Below are 20,661 nucleotides of genomic sequence, written 5' to 3'. Positions count from 1 at the left end.
TTTTGTATGCTCATAGGTCTTAGGGCTAAAGTGCAATAAAAAACTCATATCAGGTATTCATTTTAGTACGCAAGAAGGATTTAAAAATACGCCATTGAGTAAAATCTTATTTTACGGCACTTACCAGGAAGGTACCTTTAGAGCTGAAATTTTGTATGCCTTAGTTTTATGGAACAAGAAAAATAAAACTCAAATAGGGCACTTATTTTAAAACATAATGAATAAATCTATCCATTTTTTCGATAGTCCATGTGAAAAATAATTTTAATAATTATTATTTTTCATTATTTTACTTAATTAATCAAATAATTTTTAATTCTAAGGTATATACATTTTTACATCATTTTAATGTAACTTTAAAAGACAAAATGCAAAATTTGAACGAAATCAATTGATTAGTTTCATATATGGGTCATTCTCACAAAAAGGTGATTTTTGAAGTCCCAGGAAATACAGCAGATTTCTTAATATTTTTCTTCATCATTTTTCGTGAAGTTCTAACTAACAAATCATATGCATTTCTTCTAAATGAATTTAATATTTCATTCTTATTTTTTAATAAACATAACTTCAAAATCCCTTCCGTGGACGTCCCTACGCCTGTGACACAAAATAATACAACCCTACAATAATACGTCCCAACGCCTGTTAAACAATTTAAATGTCATTTTAATGATTTTTGTAGTTTTACCTAGTTAAATGTTTATAGTAACTTTTTATTTAACATTTTTTAAAAAAAATTAATTTTTATAAAATAAGTGACTAGTAAACTTTGTCCATCAAAAATGAAATCCCCCTCCATGGACAATTAATATAGTTCGGTAAATATGCAATAAAAAATGCATATGCGAAATTCCTATAGGACAGCTGCTGGGAAAGGTAAACATTCCATTTTCTAATGTTAACTATCAGTTGTTTTTGTTCTCTTTAGTGTCAGTTTTGGATTGTTGTGTTCAACTGGGGTTTGGCAAAGTTCTCACCGTATACTCCGTGGACATCATAAAGAAGGTAAGAGAAAATTATTTTATTTTTGACACATGAATTTTAGATTGCAAAAATGGTATATTTAATAAAAAGTACTGTCCTATTTTTGTAACTTTAAAATTAAAAATCAATAAAATTCAAGAACTAGTTTTTGTCTCCTTCGTGGACTTCCCCTCCGTGGACTTGTTATGTCAACAGTCAATGGAAGAGACAATGTGTTAGATAACCATAATACAATTTTAATAATTAAAAAACTATTTTCTTTTAATTGATATTTTTAAAATGGAACAAATTCGTTAATTTGTTTGTATTTTTAAAGAAAGTCAATTAAGTTTAACTTTTTCTTATCGGAGAAGTAAATATTGGCAATTTTTCTAAATAATTTCTGTGATGTTTAAAATTTTTTCTCTCTTCAAACTTTAGGAAAAAAATGTCAAAACCAAATTGTAAAAAAAGAAAGCAATCAAATGTTTAAATGCAAAAGAGAAGGGAAGAGAAAAACTTAGTATGAGACAAGCTAGATAGAAATTAAAAGAAAACCCTATATTGTTTGAAGAAAGAAAAAGAAAAAAGAGCAAGAAATTTTAAAATCTGTATCAGAAAAAGATTTAACAGAAAAATCGTGATTAAATGTACTTATATTTCAAAAAATTGATAGAGCAAGCCGTTTGTGCCCAGGGAAAAAAGAAACAATAACAAGAGGAAAAGAGAAAAAACAAAAACGTTATTTGGATGACAGTATGTTTAACTTGCATAAAATGTTCATAAAAGAGTACCCTCAACACTCAATTTTCACGTGGAGTCTGAATTTTTATTTCAATATTCTTTACATTTTAATTTATTAATATTCAGTAAGAGTTACTTAAAAACTGTACACCTAGGTTAAAAATGGATGCTTCCTTTCATAGCAGCATGATTAATCGGAAGTAGCTCCATCTCTAATAATGAAATATTTTATTATTTACTTATTAATGTTAAACTCATATCAGTTGTACCCAATAATTAAAGAATTAGTCTTCATTGATATTTTATAACATAAAATGTATCCTCCGTTGACAAGGCAGAATTTAAAATATTTTAAATCTTGTAAAAAATAAAATAGAAAACTTGACCATTATTATAAGGATATATAACAAAAATAAATAGAGGCATTTATGTTATTTTTATCACTTTTTTAATTACTTTAATTCAAGAAAATTTTTTAGTCTATTTAAATATTTTCAGTGAGAATGACCCATATCACATTTCAAAAAGTCGTATACTTAAAATTCATTTTTCAAGAGCTATTATGTTTTGTTTAAAATTTAAAAGAAATCGATTGATTAGTTTCACATTTCATAAAGTCTTATTTTTAAAATTTATTTCACGAGAACTTTTAGACTGATTTTGTTCAAATTTTGTATTCTGTTATTTAAAATTATGTACTTTAAAGTGATGAAATAACTTTTGTACTTTACGATTCAAAAGCATTTTGGCCACTATTAGATAAAACAATAAAAATTAAAAATAATAATTATTAATAAATGAGAGATTTACAATATCTCCTGCTGCTTAATATTGTATTTTTAAGACACTGTTTGAATAATAACTTATTTATAGTAAGTAAAGATTTTGAACGAAGTTCTAGGGCTGTGAATAATTTTGAATGGATTGTTTTAATCTGAGTTTTTATTCTAACTATGGCGATTATTTTTTATTAGCATGTTCTAAGAGGTTGCTTTATTTCAAGTTTAGTGTTGATTCAGATACATGAGGTAAAATATTTTCCAGAATTTATTTCCAAAATTTTTTTTCAATTTACTTGCAATAAGTAAGTTTATGAACTACATTTTAAACATGCCATAAAACACTTAAAATAATTTTTTCCGGAATTGCTTTATTTGTCTCACAGTTTATAATTACATGCTTTTCAATGAAACCAACAACTACTGTTATTTTGTTCCGTTTTAAACACAGAGTGAAATTACTGTGGATCACAGAGAAATAATATCTAAATATGAGGTCGGATACATATTTGGGAAACCTATAATCATTATTGATATGCTTAAAAATGTTATTAAAACAGAATGTTTCAAAAATCAATAACGTAGTGTTTTGTTTCAGAACTGAAATTCTATGTAATGTATCGTAACATGTGACAAGCAGATATAACAGCATAATGAAGTGTGACCCTTTGTAACTAAGGGGATGAAAGGGTCAAAAAAATTATTGCATAATCTATAAACAATCTTTAATTTTCTCATAAATTGTGATTTTCCTTCAAAAATTAAAATTTTTTTTTTTTTTTATCAAAATGAACTTTAAAAACTTGATACAAGGTTTAAGCAAGGTGCTCTTAAAATACCACCCTTGATGTTGTATGAAATCTGTTCAATAATTAGAAAAATAAGATTCATCCTTACTGATGAGGGTGTACCATTGTGACACCAAAGCACATATAGTTTTTAATTAGAATTTTAACATTTCTGATTTTAAACATCCTTTTAATTAAATCATTAGAATTAATCCTCCGTTTTTAATGAACTTTTCCCTTTTGTAAGTTAAAAAAACGTAAATCTCACAATTGTAACTAACACATTCAGTTTATAGAATAACTGAATGTGTTGGTTACAATTGTGAGATGAATTGTGTCTTTTAATGAAATATCATCATAACAAATACCTCAATGAAACAATTTCGTTGACATTTTAATGAGAAAATGCAGAGAACCGCTAACAATTGACTATAAATTAATTCCATAAAGAGGTTTTAATTTAAATAATTACTGTGTAAAAAAGATACTATTTTAAATATTTTTTATTATCTCATTTCTCTATGATTTTATGTTTCGAGAAATTGTATTTTACTAATATTTTTTCCAAATATTACATTCAATTTATATGTACATGATTACAAACTCCTAATATCATGATACAAGGTGACCTATTTGAAAAGATATTACTAAAGCTTCTTCTAGTTTTTTAAGTTGACTTTCTTAAATCAATTTATGGTCCAGAGCATAGAATATATATTTATGTCAGATAATAAATGTTGTGGGTGCACTAGCAAGAAAGTGATTTAAATTGCAGACCACGTCTAGCATTGCATTTGATTTCAAAGAACTTTAGGTTCGATTAAAAGCCCAATAAAGATAGTTCTATTTTTTGGCTGTTTATTTTTATGAGAATCTTCTTCTAGAATAGGAAAACATATCTTTTGTTTGTTATTTGGTCTGGCGTGGAATATAAATTGGAGCTCATTTCAGAAGGAATAATAACGCGCCAAGGGAAACGTTTGTGGTTCTGAAATACACCACCACTGAAATCAGTATTACTTGGGGGAATAGTCTCATTTACAGTGGAATTCCTGGACACGCCGCTTAAAATGCAGAAAAGAGCATTCTTATTATTTTGCTCATTTCTATCTAAAAAAGAAAGAAGTTGCGCAGACAAAAGCCGCCTTACACTCCTTTGGTCACCAAGGCAGTGTCCCTGACGGTTTCCAACAAACTAGCAACTTCAATTTACCATCCACGTCTTCAGTAGGCAATGTTAATTCGCATTCGGGATAATTCTGTGCACTGAATAGTAATTTGCAGTTTCAAATATTGTGTTCTGCTTGTTGAATGCCGCTCCATTCAAATTCTTGCTTCGCTTTCTTCAAAAGAAAGGAGGAAAAAAGAATTTTACCAATTTTCTCGTTTGTTCCATTTTGCTTTGCTTTAAATGTCTGAATTCAAAAATAAAGCGGGAGAGGGCGTGAATAACGTTCAACGAATCAAACGCTTCGTTGGTTTTCGCTTTACTTAATGCGGACGTTTTCAAAAGTTAAGGCGCTTAATTTGTTCACATTTTTTACACTCTACTTGAAGTTGTTAGAAAATTCTGAGTATTAAGAAAATATTTCACGGTATTTGATATTCTTGTGCATAAGCTTAAAAAAGTAATTATTTTATTTCTATATATTTCAGTATCGCTTTAGGACCACTCATTTTATTCTCTTCTTTTAAGTTTCTTTTTACGTATATAATACTCTGATTAACATTTCAATGTTTCTTGTTCGATTCGTGTGCTCTATTCTTAAGTTTTTATTTAAATTAAGAATTTTAGTTTATCAAGAAGCTACAGTTATAAATTTTTACAAACGTAAAAATATTTTGAAAACATAGATATTTTAAGGAAATGCATTGTTAAAAACTTTTGATTTGCATTATGTACAGCTATTTTACGCTGCTTTTTATCGACTTCAAATGGTGATTCAAATATGTTAATTAATTAATGTCAAAGAAATTTTAAGTAACGAAATCAAACACAAAAATGTACTTTATCTGAATAAACGCACCCTTTTCGACTGATTCGGATTTCTGTAACAGCAATCTAGGAAATACGGTCCCAATAGTTTGATCAGGAGAGCTGTTCAAAATTTGGGCCCCGTACTATTAGTTTTACTTTTTGCGCGTTTTGCCATATCTCAAAACCTTTTTAAGCGAATTGAAGATTTTTTGAACACAATTGCATTTATCCAAAGATCATTCCGTGCAAAATATAACTTTTAGCAAATGTTAATAATCTTTTTATTATTCAATAATAGTCGACAAACTTTTGAATTGTGAAGTATATAGTTTTTTACGCCATTTTAAAGAATGTAATTTTAAATGACAAATTACAAAATTTGAGCACAATCGATCGAATGGTTCCTGAGAAATCGAATTTTAAAACGTCATATTTCTAAAATTTGACCCATCCGTGGAAAAAAAGGTATGTTTATTCAGAGAAATTACGTTTTTGTGCTTGATTTCGTAACTTAAAATATCGCCTGCACTAAGTAAGTAACATATTTGAGGTGTATCATTTCTTCGTATAATTAAGATTGAGTCCTTGAACGTGAAGATCCGAACATTTGATCAAAAGTTATTCTGGTTTTCTCCAGTTTAGCTTTTGCGCTCTTTATATTATCTAGTTAATTTGGAGATTAACTAGGGTGATCCGTTAAAGTGTAGAATCAAGTGTTTCGGAATTTACCTAGGTAATGTGCACATAGCGATTTACAACTTACTTGCTGCCGTTACCGTAACTGCTATTAGATAGCGAAAAATCAGTAAATATGACACTTTGTCCATTTCCTTAATTGTAATAATATTTTAAACTATTTGATTCTTAGTATTACATTTTTGAAAGTGATTGATGATTGATTTTACAGACAAAAGGGTTTATGGTTCAATTGCAGCAACTTGAATTTTTAGATTGGGAAAAACAAATAACATTATGTTCATTTAAGACTAACAAAAACATTGCCGTTATTCCAGCTGAGACACTTTAACTAGTACCAAATATGTAATGTGCTGATTATCTAGGAACTTCGCATATTCCTTAGGTGATTTGAAAAATAAACCATTTTTCTACTTTTTAATGAGTCACCCCAGTTAATCTGCACATTAGCTAGATAATCTGTAGAATAGCTGATTTCTACACATAAGTACTCTCTTAAAATGAAAGATTTATTTACCCTACTCAAATAAGAGTGAATTTTTTTTTAACTCAACTTGCGTGAAATACACCTTTATTTGAGCGAAATTCCTGCTTCGCGTTCAGTCAAATTTGAGTGGTATTTATTTAAGCAATACTTGAGTGATTTTCGCTCAAACTTGAGTTATTTAATTATTATTTAATTATGTGCGAGCTAGAATTTCTATCATTTTATTTTAAAAAGCAAGCGATAATAAATCTAAGTAAAATTGTTTTGTTCTGCTATCTAAATAGATTTTGTCTTAGCTTTTATTTTGCGTTTAATTTTTTTCTGGAGAATATGACACTTATATGACTCTTAAGTAAATATACAGTGGTGGCCAAAAGTGTGGACACTTTTTGAAAGTTTCAAGTTTTTCAACTTTGTGTGCTTGTAGAATATATTAATTTTCACTTAAATATAAACGTTTACATATCAAATTGAAGGTAATTTAATGTAGAATTTAATAATAAATACAGTATTACAATATCTGTATTACAAAAAAAGTTATGCAATTAATAGTAAGATATATCTTAGATTTGTATTTTTTTTTAAGGTATACTTACACAATCAATACTTAGTAGGATAACCCTTATTTTTTAAGATAGCTTCACAGCGTCTTTTCATCGAGTGAACGAGTGTGTGACATTGCGTCACTTAATCTTAATTTTTCTGTTGGGATTGTGACCTAGAAATTAGGCCGACACCCCTGAACCCTCTACTGTGACGCCTCACTGTCTGCCGACCTTCACGCCTTTGACCTTCGGCGGCCTTTGATGTCAACACATGTTTTTAGTTACTGTACGGTCGCCGTTAGTGTTTAATTATGCTTAAATTTAAGGGGTTAGTCAACTCACTTCAATTCTCTCCTTAAGCAATTTTAGTGTCATTTTTTAGGGAGTTTAACTTCCACTTCTGGCCTTTTATATAAATACCGCCCATTTTTTTTGAGCGGGTAGCATTCGATATTTGATCCTTTCAAAACCTACGATCCTTTAACAGGGATTTTTAATTTTCACCCCCTCCCTCTCTTTGAGAGACGGAGTTTATTTTTGTTTAAATACATGGCGGTCATATTTCTCCGACCCACCTGTGGATGCCACTTGCGGGCTGTGATTGTTTGTTTTTCCCTCGCCATGAACTATGTGGTTGTTCGATACTCTGATTTTTCTCAGTCACCTCGCTCGCGTAGTGAGCGTTTATTTTGCTTCGTTTTTCTCTCTGTTTGAGGGACGGAACTTCACTCCTTTCTTAATGGCGTAATACCTGCCCGCCGACTCCTCAAGGATGCAGTTTTTCGACAAGAACGAAAATCAATCACCATCTTAAATTTTTTGGATCGCCTTTCCAGAAGCGACATGTTTATTTGTCGACTGCTACTACTGCCAGCCGCCACTGATGCTACTACTAATAGATGAAAAAATGATCCCCAGAAATCTTATCTGCCATTGTTAAAAATATATGCCTTGTGACCCCTAACTGGACATGCTTGTGATTCTGCTGCCCCAACGATTTTATTGAAAAGAAGTGATCCACATTAATAAACTACCAAAAATCTGAACTCTGGACTTTTCCTTGTGTCTTTTTAAAATTATTGCAGCTAAGCCAAATTGTTTGATGTCTCCTTTTCTCCAGTGGATTGAGATGAAGGTATGATTTTTTATGTTTTTTTGTTTTTTGATGGGATATTGCGGCGCCTCTCCTCGATGTACTTCCACTATAATACTACATGTGCCTTCTTCTGTTTAGTGTAAATTGCTTTAATTAATTAACCTTCCTAAAATTTTTGATACCCAGCAAGTACCAATTTAACATTTGGCGCCGATGACCAGTCGCATTGCTGTGTTACTTGTTTATCAAAATTTTTTTGTTTTCTAAAAATTATTTAAAGTTTAATTATAATTAATATATATATAATTTTAATTTTGTTTAATATAATAATTCTTTTGATTAACAGTAATTGAAGATTTAAGAAATTAATTCCTGGCATTTTGTTGTTTTAATCATTAAATGATTGAAGATTTTTGACCAAAATTTTTTTAGCTACCTACATGTTTTTTTTTTCTAACTATGTTTTTAAAAAGTAATCAGTAATGTAATGCTTTATCTAAAAAGTAAGTTTTCATTTATTACCTACATTGTTGGGCTCAATTGCTAAGAATAATAAATAAATATATGATTAATTTTGATTTAAAGCTGGTGTTTATATATTAAGTTAAGTTATGATTTTTGAGTTGATTTAAAATAATAATTGATTACTATAATTTGCTGTAATTGATTCATACAATTGTTTTGTGATATTGATCATGGTAACTATTTTAATTAATAGTATAACTTTAAGTGAGAAAATGCAGTTAACTATTTCTTCTAAAATAGGATTTGATTTTAGTATTTAAAATTGATGTTCAATGTTATTGATGTTTACACGAATGCCATATTGGTTGAGCAAAAATCGCACAGATTTTATGTAATTGAATGATTATAATTTTTAACTTTTTAATTTAAACTTAAGGTTCACTTATTGAATAATTTCATTTTAAATAGCAGTACTGGTTAAATTAATATCAGAGGTTATTGTAATTTGTTGAAGCTAATCATTAGTAATAATAAGTAATTTGTATTTATACCAGTCTTTAAAATGTGTTGTTTTTTTCAATATTTAACTAGTTCACATAAAATTCATGATAAAATTCATGGTCACAGGTTAAATGAGTCATGTTTATGAATGTTTTATTTCTAATACTTCTTTAAATATTTAATTGTCAGTATTATTTAATACTTGTTTTTCAAGATGTTTCATATGGTTAGATAATTCAAAGTAATCATTTGAGTCATATCATAATTCCTTTTGACTATGGCAATTTTTTTTAATTGTGATTTGTTGCATACAATTTTTCTTAAAATTTAATCTTTAAAATATATGGTATTGTTGTAGTAATGGCAATTTTATACTATATTTTTATGTAAAGGTTTTTTTCAATGATACTAATCAATATAAAATATTTTTGGTAGATGACCCCAATTCACACCCGCAGGACTAATTTAAATTTGGCAATCATGCCTGATAATAGTAATGATGTAGATGCTTGTAAGCAAGCACCGAAGTTTAATTTTACTATTCCGGAATTCTCCGGGAATTCTCAAAATGTCAGTTGGTTTTTGACTCAACTTCAAGAGTTGGTCAAGTTAAATAAATATGAAAATGATGCAGCTTTATATCTGCTAAAATCAAAATTGTCGGGATCTGCTCTTACATTTTTTCAGAATTCTCCTGAATGTAGAGCAGTTACAAAATTTGAGGAAGCATGCAAGCTACTCTTAAACTTTTTCCAACAAGATGATTCTTCCTCGGCGGATTTGGCAAAATTTCAGGCAATTATCCTCTTGCCCTCGGAAACAATCAAAAATCTTGAGTATCGTACAGACACCCTAGCCCATAAAGCATACAGCTTTATCAATGATCAAACTGCCTTGTCTAAAATAAAAGCTGTGCAGTTTTTGTCCGCTATCCCTTTGCATCTCAAGGAGACCATTCTCATTGAGGGGATACAGGACTATCGCGAGATGGTCAAACGGGCTAATCATATTGTGTCAATTCAACAGTCTTTGGCTGGTTCGACTACTTCGTTAGTCGCTGCTCATTCAGTAACTCAGTGCACTTCTGCTGCACCTGACCAGCTCACCTTAATTGCTAAACAGCTAGAGTTCTTGACTACCAAAATTGAGACTATGCAATCTAATTGCAAAATTTGTAACGAAGGACATAATACAAAAACTTGTCCCCTTTTACGTACACCTGTGCAGGGTCAGGATCGGGTTAGACAAGAACAACCCCACACCTTACCTGTGCTTTCTGTGGACGCTCTGGCCACATCATGAGTAATTGTCGCACATATCAAAGGCAATTCAGACAAAATTCTATGGGCCCAAACATGGCGATGCATTATTTTCCGCCACAGCTCCCCGTGGCTCCTCCCCGATTTACTGCACCGCAGTATCCACCACCACCTATTCCGATTCAAAGTGAACCATTTCGACCTAGAGTTAATGTTAATAATAACAGGGGAAATATTCCTTTAAACTCTCGCAGGAGGCAGTAAGGGATGGATCTGTCTCCTCATCCACCAAACCATCCAAAATTTTTGATATTAATGATTTCATGTCAGAATCTATGCATAATTCAAATGTAACCATTCGGGAGTTTTTGACTAATTGTGATTATAAAGAAAATATTGAGCACATAAATATTGTGTCAGATGAGATGAGTCTTCCAACCATTGCATCTAATTTTAGTAACGTTAAAGTTAATTTCTTGCTGGACAGTGGTTCGTCAGTGTCATTGTTGACTCTAGATACTTTCAATAAAATCAGGACTAATAACAAAGTAAAATTTTTATCAAGAAAGGTCCAAATTAGGACTGTCAACTCTCAACTTCAATTTACAGCTTGTGCTGAAATTTCATTTAAGATCAATAACCAGTTTTTTAGACACCAATTTTTTGTAGCAGATATTAGGAGTAATACCTTTCAAGGCATTCTCGGTTATGATTTCTTAAGAAAGCATAATGTTCTAATCAATTATAAACGGGAATGTGCACAATTTAGTAATTTTAGTATTCCCTTAAATAATTCTCATGAATTAACTTGTAATGATAACAATAATGAACAGGTACATGTTGTTTTGAGGAATAAGCTCAATATTGAGCCAGGCGAGACTGCTATTGCCCATTTAAGAATTGATTCTTTTGATAAACAAACAAATAAAGAACTGTACTTCACACCTACTTATAATACAAATATTGTAATTCATCCCTCTATTAATGTTATTGACAATAATTCTTTTGATATAATAATTCTAAATAATTCTGATAACACTGTTCACTTAAATAAAGGTTTGAATATAGGTAATATAAGATATAATTTTGTTGTCAAAAATAGTAATGATAGTAATAAGGTAAATGTGAATGAGATTAATAATATTGAACAGTGTAATTTAATTACTGCTTCTCAGGATATTTTAAATTTAAGAAAAGATGAACTAAAATCTACTGATTTTGATTTAGCACATTTAGACAACAATCAAAAATTAATTCTTCAAAACATTTTATTGGAGAATTTTGCTGCATTTTCCAAAACCATAAAAACTTTAGGATGTACTGATCGTGTGGTTCCCTCTTTAACATTAAAAAATGATAATGCAATAAAAACCTTATCATTTGAAATTCCATATGCTTTAAGGGATGACATTAAACAAGAATTAGATGAATTAGTGGAAGCCGGTATTATTCATAGGCATGTTAGCCATTGGGCTGCTCCACTAGTCTTAGTCAAAAAGAAAAACTCAGAAAATAGTCAGGGAAAACCTAAGTATCGTTTAGCTTTGGACTTAAGATTACTTAATGCAGTGGTAGAAAGCTCCACTTACCCTTTGCCTAAAATAAGCACTATAATTAATGAAATTTCTTCTTATAAATTTTTCACTAAGTGTGATATACGAGAAGCCTATAGGCAGGTTATGCTTCCTGAACACCTACAGGACATACTAACTTTTACTACTCCTTTTGGATCATTCGCTAATAGACGACTCGTTTTTGGCCTCAAAACGGCAGCGAGTACTTTCCAGGCTTTAGTAGACCTAATTATTGAGGAATTAAATGCTGATGGGGTAAAAGGTATCCATGCATACCAGGATGATCTCCTCATTGGAGCAAATTCGTTTGAGGAGATGCAATCTAGGCTATCAGCTTTACTTAAAATTTTAATCAAGTATAATTTAACTTTGGCTCCGAATAAATGTTCTTTCTTTAAAGATTCTGTGGAATACTTAGGATTTGTAATTTCTCATCAATGCATAACACCAACTGATTCTAATATTTCTAAAATTACTTCTTTTGCCACTCCACGTACAGCTAAACAAGTTAAAAAGTTTATAGGTGTCTATGGATTTTATCGTCACTTAATCCCTAATTTTGCTCAATTAATTGCTGTTTTGACTAAGGTTGCTACAAAGCAATCAAAATTTAAATGGACGGATGAACAACAACATGCATTTGATGCTTTACAACAAGCATTTTTCTCCAAACCGTTTGTTAGGTTACCAGATTTTGAAAAACCTTTCCTTTTAAATACTGATGTCAGTAAACTCGGCATTTCGGCTGTATTAATGCAGGAGCATGAAGAGTCTCTTCACCCTGTTTCATTTTTTAGTAAATATCTATCTAAAGCTGAACGTAATTATCCTGCGATTAAACTTGAGTTATTTGCTATATTTAAAGGTGTTACTGCCTTCAAGTCATATTTGTACAATAGAAAATTCACCGTTTTAAGTGACAGTAAACCCTTGGCACATTATCGGAAAATTACTTCCCCTGCAGATATAATTACTCGGTGGCTTTTAGCCTTAAGTGAATATTCTTTTGATTTTATTTATGTACCTGGTCCTGACAATGTGTTAGCAGACTGGTTTAGTCGGTCTCCGGACCCTAATTTTCATCAAAATGCAATTGATAATAAGGAGTCTGAATTAATTTTACCCTTTACGGATATTGATGATGATCATGTGCTTAATAATTTAACTTGTAATGATGCTCCCCTAGAAATTTCTTTAGATACATTCAAGAAGGAGCAAAGCAAAGATCAATATATTCTAGAAATTATATCTCTTTTAAATAAACCAACACTAGTCAATCAGTCAAAAACTGAAAATTTCTTTCTAATTGATAATGTTTTAATGTATGCCACCCAGACTTCTCCCCACAATCATAGAATAGTGGTCCCTAATTCTTTAAAATCTAAGATATTAAATATTTGTCATGTTTCTCACTCTGGAATTCAAAAAACGTATGAACTAGTCTCTAACAGATACTTTTGGAAAGGATGTTATGCTGATACTCTTAATTATGTCAAATCCTGTGAATTATGTGTTAAACATAAACAATCTTCGAGCAAGCCGGCTCCTTTAAAATCTATGTGGTTACCGCAAAGACCTGTTCAATTTGTCTCAATGGACATTGCTGGGCCTATTAAAAATTGTGGTTACATTCTAACATTTATTGATCACTTTTCTCGTCATTTAATCTTAAATCAACTACAAAATTTAACTTCAGAAACAGTTTCTAAACACTTAATTAATTACATTTCACATTATGGTAGAATGCTATATCTTTTAACCGATCTTGGTACTCAGTTCAAGGCTGAAGTGTTTGACTTAATAAATAAAAAGTTAGGAATTAAATTGGCACATAGTAGTGCAGCTCATCCCCAAAGTAATGGAATGAGCGAACGAATTAATCAAGCAATAAAATCTTCTATTTTGACTTTGCATGAGAAGGGTGTAACTTTTGCAACCAGTTTAGTAATTCATCAAAATATTTATAATGGCACAATTCACTCTGCAACAAAATTTACCCCTAATATGTTACATTTTGGCCGTAATTTGGCATTAATTTTTGATTGTTTTAAGTCTAGCATAGAACCTGTACATTTAGATAAATCCCATTATTTGTTAGATACATTAAATCAACTAAATATTGCATATGATAATGCTTATAGTAATTCAGAAAGGGCTCAAGTTAAGCAAAATTCTAGACAAATTACAAAAGCCAAGTTAAGATCACTTGATATAGGTGATATTGTTTATTTAAAGCACACTAATGTTTTTAAACCCAAATTTGACGGTCCTTTTACCATTGTTTCAAAATTTAATGATGTCGATTATGTGATTCAAATTTTAGATAACCCCAATGCACCTAAACAAACTGTACATATTGATAGATTACGTCTGTGTCCTCATAGGAGACAAAACTTGTTGTTTCAACCCGTTGATACCTCGGATAATGTTACTGATGCAAGTATCACTTTTCCTAAGGCTTGTCCTTATAATTTGAGAAACAAATAATTTTTGGTTACAAATTTAACATTTAAAATTTTTATTGGTATACGTATGATAAGTGTTATGGTGATACGTTCGTATGTGACGCTGGCCGTTGCATGTCCATGGAACGATTGTGTCACATGCCAGTTGTGATGCAATGCCAATAGGTTGTTTTGCATAATGGTTTCAGTAATTTTTTATATATATCATTTTTGTAACTTACTGTGTGTAAATTAATTGTTCTTATGAGGTTTTTCAAACTGTGTTTTTACAACTGGTGGATGATGAGGGGGGTTCTCCTTACAGTGACCTTACCATTTTAGGTGCCTGTTTCTTTGGGTTGGTTCTTGTCTAACTTTTACAATTTTTTTCTAATGATTGTTAGGTCATGTTTTAGACATTTTTAACATTAGTAAACACGTAATTTAACTTTGAGGATGACACAATTTTCGAATGCCAATTTTTTTTCATTTTTTTGATCCTTGCTCCTGTACAGTATATTTTTTTTCTTTTCTTATGTAATGAATAAAGTTTTATTACATAACTTTTGGATTCTCAGAATGTAGTAAACGGCTACAGCTCTGTGTTTTAGATACAAAATTTTCTTGTATCTGTAGTGTTGATGATGTTAATTTTGTTTATGTCTGCTTGCAAGCACTTTTTGTTATTTTTATGTTCACCAAACTGGTTTTATTCTTATGTTCATCAATATTTTTATTTTTATGTTCATCAAGCATTTTTATATTTGTTCATAATATGTGAATTTATGAATTTTCATTTTTAAGCATTCTTTATAGGTATGTATTGTTTATGGACATTTTAAGTAATAATTGTTTATCAGTATTGGTAAGCAGCGTTTTTGATCATTGTTTATAAATTTTGTCTATAGATAAATTTTGTTTTTGGTGTGTGTTTGTTATACATAGTTGTGTTTAGACTATGATGCATATGGTTTCAACATACTTATGTGATCAATTTTTTAGTGAGAAAAATGTCTGTGATTTTTTTAAGGTGTAATTTCTAACTTAGTTTTTGCAGGTGTTAAGTTCAATGTTTTTGCCTAGGCGTTTCCATTAATTTAAGTTTTTTTTTTAATTTCAAATCTCTCTAAGTTTTAACTTGTTAATTTTTGGACACTAATTGATCTCACTAATGACTTTGATTTCTGAACCCATGCATAATTCATAGGTTATATACTAAAATTTTTTTGTCGTTTTAACTCGGAATACTAAATTATCAGTCGTATTTGATTGGTTTTAATTTTTTTTCAATAATTGAATTGTACAAAACTTTGTTGTACAAATTTTTTTTTCATTCGTTTAAACTCGGAATACCATCAGTCTACAAAGTTAGCCTGATTTGTTTTCATTTGTTTGCAATTCTCAATTTTTTTAATAAGCATAATTCAGTAAACAAAATCAATTTTTTTCATTCCTTTTTATAAGGAACCATTTGAGTTAATGAATTACCTCATATTTTTTTCACATTTATTGAGTGAGTTATTTATATACTCATTGAGTCACATTTTATCTCTGTAATTTTATTTTCTATGGAGATAATTTTGTAATGTCGAGTGAACTTTGTTTTGACTATCGGGTAGGTCAAAAGTTTTTTTTAGCAAACAATTAAGATTGTTTTTGTTGTTGTTGTTTTTGTAAACAATTAAGATTGTTTTTGTTGTTGTTTTTTCAAAACAATTAACATTGTGTTTTTAGCGAACAATTGACATTGTTTTTTCACTGTTTAGCAAACAATTAAGATTGTTTACTTTGTAATATTCAAGATCAGCTAAGTACAGCTGTTAATGTCCGTTTTTGTGTTGTGATTGCTATTGTAACTATGTTGGGGCACAGCATTTCTACTTGAGGCCAATTTACTGTCAAAAATTTTTTGAGATCGAATGTTATGTAACATCTGAATGTTCTGTTAAGGCTGATGTGGTGGACTGGTATGGCAGGTTGTTAAATTGTTAATTTTAATGCTTTTTGGTTACGAATACTTTTGGCCTTTCTGCTAATTTTTAATTTTTTAAATAAAATAAAAATAAAAAAAAATAAAAAAAATTTCTTCAAAATTTTTTTCACCGGCTGTGGGTATAATGTGACATTGCGTCACTTAATCTTAATTTTTCTGTTGGGATTGTGACCTAGAAATTAGGCCGACACCCCTGAACTCTCTACTGTGACGCCTCACTGTCAGCCGACCTTCACGCCTTTGACCTTCGGCGGCCTTTGATGTCAACACATGTTTTTAGTTACTGTACGGTCGCCGTTAGTGTTTAATTATGCTTAAATTTAAGGGGTTAGTCAACTCACTTCAATTCTCTCCTTAAGCAATTTTAGTGTCATTTTTTAGGGAGTTTAACTTCCACTTCTGGCCTTTTATATAAATACCGCCCATTTTTTTGAGCGGGTAGCATTCGATATTTGATCCTTTCAAAACCTACGATCCTTTAACAGGGATTTTTAATTTTCACCCCCTCCCTCTCTTTGAGAGACGGAGTTTATTTTTGTTTAAATACATGGCGGTCATATTTCTCCGACCCACCTGTGGATGCCTTTTGCGGGCTGTGATTGTTTGTTTTTCCCTCGCCATGAACTAAGTGGTTGTTCGATACTCTGATTTTTCTCAGTCACCTCGCTCGCGTAGTGAGCGTTTATTTTGCTTCGTTTTTCTCTCTGTTTGAGGGACGGAACTTCACTCCTTTCTTAATGGCGTAATACCTGCCCGCCGACTCCTCAAGGATGCAGTTTTTCGACAAGAACGAAAATCAATCACCATCTTAAATTTTTTGGATCGCCTTTCCAGAAGCGACATGTTTATTTGTCGACTGCTACTACTGCCAGCCGCCACTGATGCTACTACTAATAGATGAAAAAATGATCCCCAGAAATCTTATCTGCCATTGTTAAAAATATATGCCTTGTGACCCCTAACTGGACATGCTTGTGATTCTGCTGCCCCAACGATTTTATTGAAAAGAAGTGATCCACATTAATAAACTACCAAAAATCTGAACTCTGGACTTTTCCTTGTGTCTTTTTAAAATTATTGCAGCTAAGCCAAATTGTTTGATGTCTCCTTTTCTCCAGTGGATTGAGATGAAGGTATGATTTTTTTATGTTTTTTTGTTTTTTGATGGGATATTGCGGCGCCTCTCCTCGATGTACTTCCACTATAATATTACATGTGCCTTCTTTTGTTTAGTGTAAATTGCTTTAATTAATTAACCTTCCTAAAATTTTTGATACCCAGCAAGTACCAATTTAACAGAGTGTTTGGAGTTGAAAGATAAATGGTGCGCTGTTGGGGAAGAGATCCCTGATGGAGGGTATCAATTTTGGTTTCAGTACAGTTTCGATGTATTTTTTGTCATTCAGGATGCCAAATTAGGCCGAAAAAAATGCACAAGTGCTACTACCGATAGAAAAATTAAATGGCTATGCCTTCAAGATAGAAAAATGTCATCAGATGCCATTAGATGTGAAATGAATGCTGTTGGTATTGCAGTAAGTTCAAAAACAATAAGAAGAAGGTTATCAGGACTTGGACTATAAGCTAGAATTCCAAGGAAAAAACCATATTTAAATCAAAAGCAACGCGAAAAACGAGTTAAGTCGGCAAAAGAACACATTAAATGGTCAGAAAATCAATGGAAGCAAGTAATCTGGAGTGATGAGAGTAAGATATCGCTCTTTGGAAGTGATGGTGGAAAATACGTGAGACGTAGAGTAGGCGAAGAGCTTCATCATGATTGCATTGAAGCATCTACAAAAAATCCAACAAATGTCATGATTTTGGCATGTATGTCTGCAGATGGTGTGGGCCGAATTCAAGTGATTGATGGCATCCTGAATGCCAAAAAATACATCGAAACTGCCCTGAAACCAAAATTGATACCTTCAATCAGGGATCTCTTCTCCAACAACGCACCATTTATTTTTCATCAAGATTCAGCTCCATGCCACACAGCAAAAGTATGCAAAGCATGCTTTCAAAATAAAGGAATAGATATATTACCATGGCCAGGAAACAGCCCTGATCTCAATCCAATTGAAAATTTGTGGCGATGTTTGAAAATTCTTGTGCGAAAAAAACGTCCATCCAATAAAAGACAACTTATTGAAGCTATAATTGATTCTTGGCACCATGTGATTACGAAAGATGAACTCCAAACACTCGTTCACTCGATGAAAAGACGCCGTGAACTGTCTTAAGAAATAAGGGTTATCCTACTAAGTATTGATTGTGCAAGTACCACTTAAAAAAAATGCAAATCTAAGATAGACCTGACTATTTGTTGCATAACTTTTTTTGTAATACAGATATTGTAATACTGTATTTATTATTAAATTCTACATTAAATTACCTTCAATTTGATACATAAACGTTTGTATTTAAGTGAAAATTAATATATTATACAAGCACACAAAGTTGAAAAACATGAAACTTTCAAAAAGTGTCCACACTTTTGGCCATAACTGTGCTTTGCTGTTTTTATTTTTAAAATACTTTTATTCAGAATGTGTTAAGTGCACTTTCCATTTAAATTAGCTGTTTTTCAGTGTTTTTAAATAAAATACTATTCATTTAAATTATTTGTCAAAAAAAATTATTAAAATTCAAAATGTTAAATGCATTATGGAATGATTATTGAATATTTAAAAAATCTGATTCCATGCTGGAATCTTTGTCATAGCATATGGTGATATATTATATCCGTGAAGAGTTTTGGAATTTTTTCAGATCTCATATTAATATAATACGTCAATATAATTCATTTTAATATAATACATTTATGTCCATGTTTCAGTTTTTTTGATGTTTTATTTAGGTACAAAACATTTGTGGATTATTAATTTCATATCATTCTATACTTCTTTTATAAAAGATATTTACGAAATAATTTATCGTTCATACAGTCTATAATTGCTGTTATTTAAATTGCTTTCTTTTAATAAAATTTACTGTCTTTAATTTATGAAAGCTCTCATTTGCAAAATCCTTTAATTCCATTTTATTACAAATATTTTATTACAAAAAGTTAAATAGTATTTCGAATTTTTCTGTTTTAAGTTTTTATTTAATTGGAATTCAGAATTAATACTATTTTCTTATTTCATAAAGTATTTATCACATTCTAAATTTTTTTTTTCTTTTGTTGCTAGCGTAAAATTTCTGACCACTTTTCCTCAAGTTCAATTTTCGAGGGAAAAATTGAAAATGCAAAATTTTATTTAATTAAAAGTACAATGCAAATTAAAGTATTTTAAAATACAAATAAATTAGAATTTCACAATAGTTATAGATTAATAGTAAAAAAAGTGAACAATTTAAAAAAATAATATTTGCTCCCAGATAGAATTCAATTTGAATATATATATATATATATATATATATATATATATATATGTGTGTGTGTGTGTGTGGTGTTGTAGAGGAATAAACAGTTTTTTCGAAGATTGAAATATTGAAATATTTAATAATAAAATGAATTTACATATACTATGATGAAATTTGAAAAGTTTACGAAAAATATGAGATGTTTAGGAGAATATGGGCCGTCTGCCCTGTTTTCGCAAACATCAGCCCCGGCTGAACTATGAAGTTAATTCTTTCAGCAACAAACGAAGACTGTTTCTCTCGATTAAAAAAAGGAATGGTGGCGGGGAAGCTGTGGCGCTGGAATAATGGCGGCAGAAGAAAGAATGAGAGGCAGTTCTTTTCCTCATTCTCCACACTCGGACATCTTGACTTTTTGCGTCCTCACAAGCATGAATGAGTTTCCTGAAATAATAAAAAAAAAGAAAGCAGTATCTAATTTTACATAAGCATAGATTTATATTTTTTGATGATGCTGATTATGAAGTCCAAGGCTTCAGGAAATCTACTGCAGTGGATGTGATGCTTTTCCCCTCAAGGCCAGGGATTTTTTGGACGTCATAACGGCCTTTAGGTTTCACAGCCGTCACCTGGTAGGATCCAAGATATTTTTTTCTTAATTTAAGTCCAGTTCCGAATTGAGTCCGTTTTATAGCAACTAAGTCTCCTTGTTTGTAGATGTTTAGTTTTTTTCTACACTTGTTAAAGTTCTCCTGTTGCACTTTCAGTATATTCTCTCGCGCTTTTTCTCGTAGCTCGTTTCTTTCACTCATTATAAAATTCTCATATTCATTGTTCTAGATTTCTTTGATGTGCAGGTCAAGATTGTTTTTTAGTTTTACACCAGTTAACAACTCTAATTGCGTAAAGTTTGTGCTTCTTGACACGGTATTATTAATGATTGTTTGCACTGATGGGACAAATTTATACCACTTTTC

At 30.7% G+C, this 20,661-nt stretch overlaps 1 long non-coding RNA gene across 2 annotated transcripts in view; it reads left to right on the top strand.

Annotated features, from left to right (window-relative positions):
* Window positions 1-924: 924 nt before the first annotated feature.
* Window positions 925-20,661, top strand: part of LOC139427076 (uncharacterized) — a 29,709-nt gene continuing 9,972 nt past the window's right edge. Inside the window, exon 1 of one of the 2 annotated variants that reach the window (XR_011638244.2) lies at window positions 925-1,008. This is a non-coding gene — a long non-coding RNA (uncharacterized LOC139427076). Of the gene's footprint in view, window positions 1,009-16,063; window positions 17,449-20,661 lie in introns of those variants that run through there. The other variant, XR_015430409.1, reaches the window with a different exon arrangement.

This window comes from Parasteatoda tepidariorum, chromosome 11, assembly GCF_982258835.1.
Source record: "Parasteatoda tepidariorum strain Cologne lab strain chromosome 11, Ptep-v5.0, whole genome shotgun sequence".
Classification (NCBI taxonomy): Eukaryota; Metazoa; Arthropoda; class Arachnida; order Araneae; family Theridiidae; genus Parasteatoda; species Parasteatoda tepidariorum.
The sequence above is the reverse complement of the archived record's forward strand: the minus strand, read 5'-3'. Positions and strand labels throughout refer to the sequence as shown.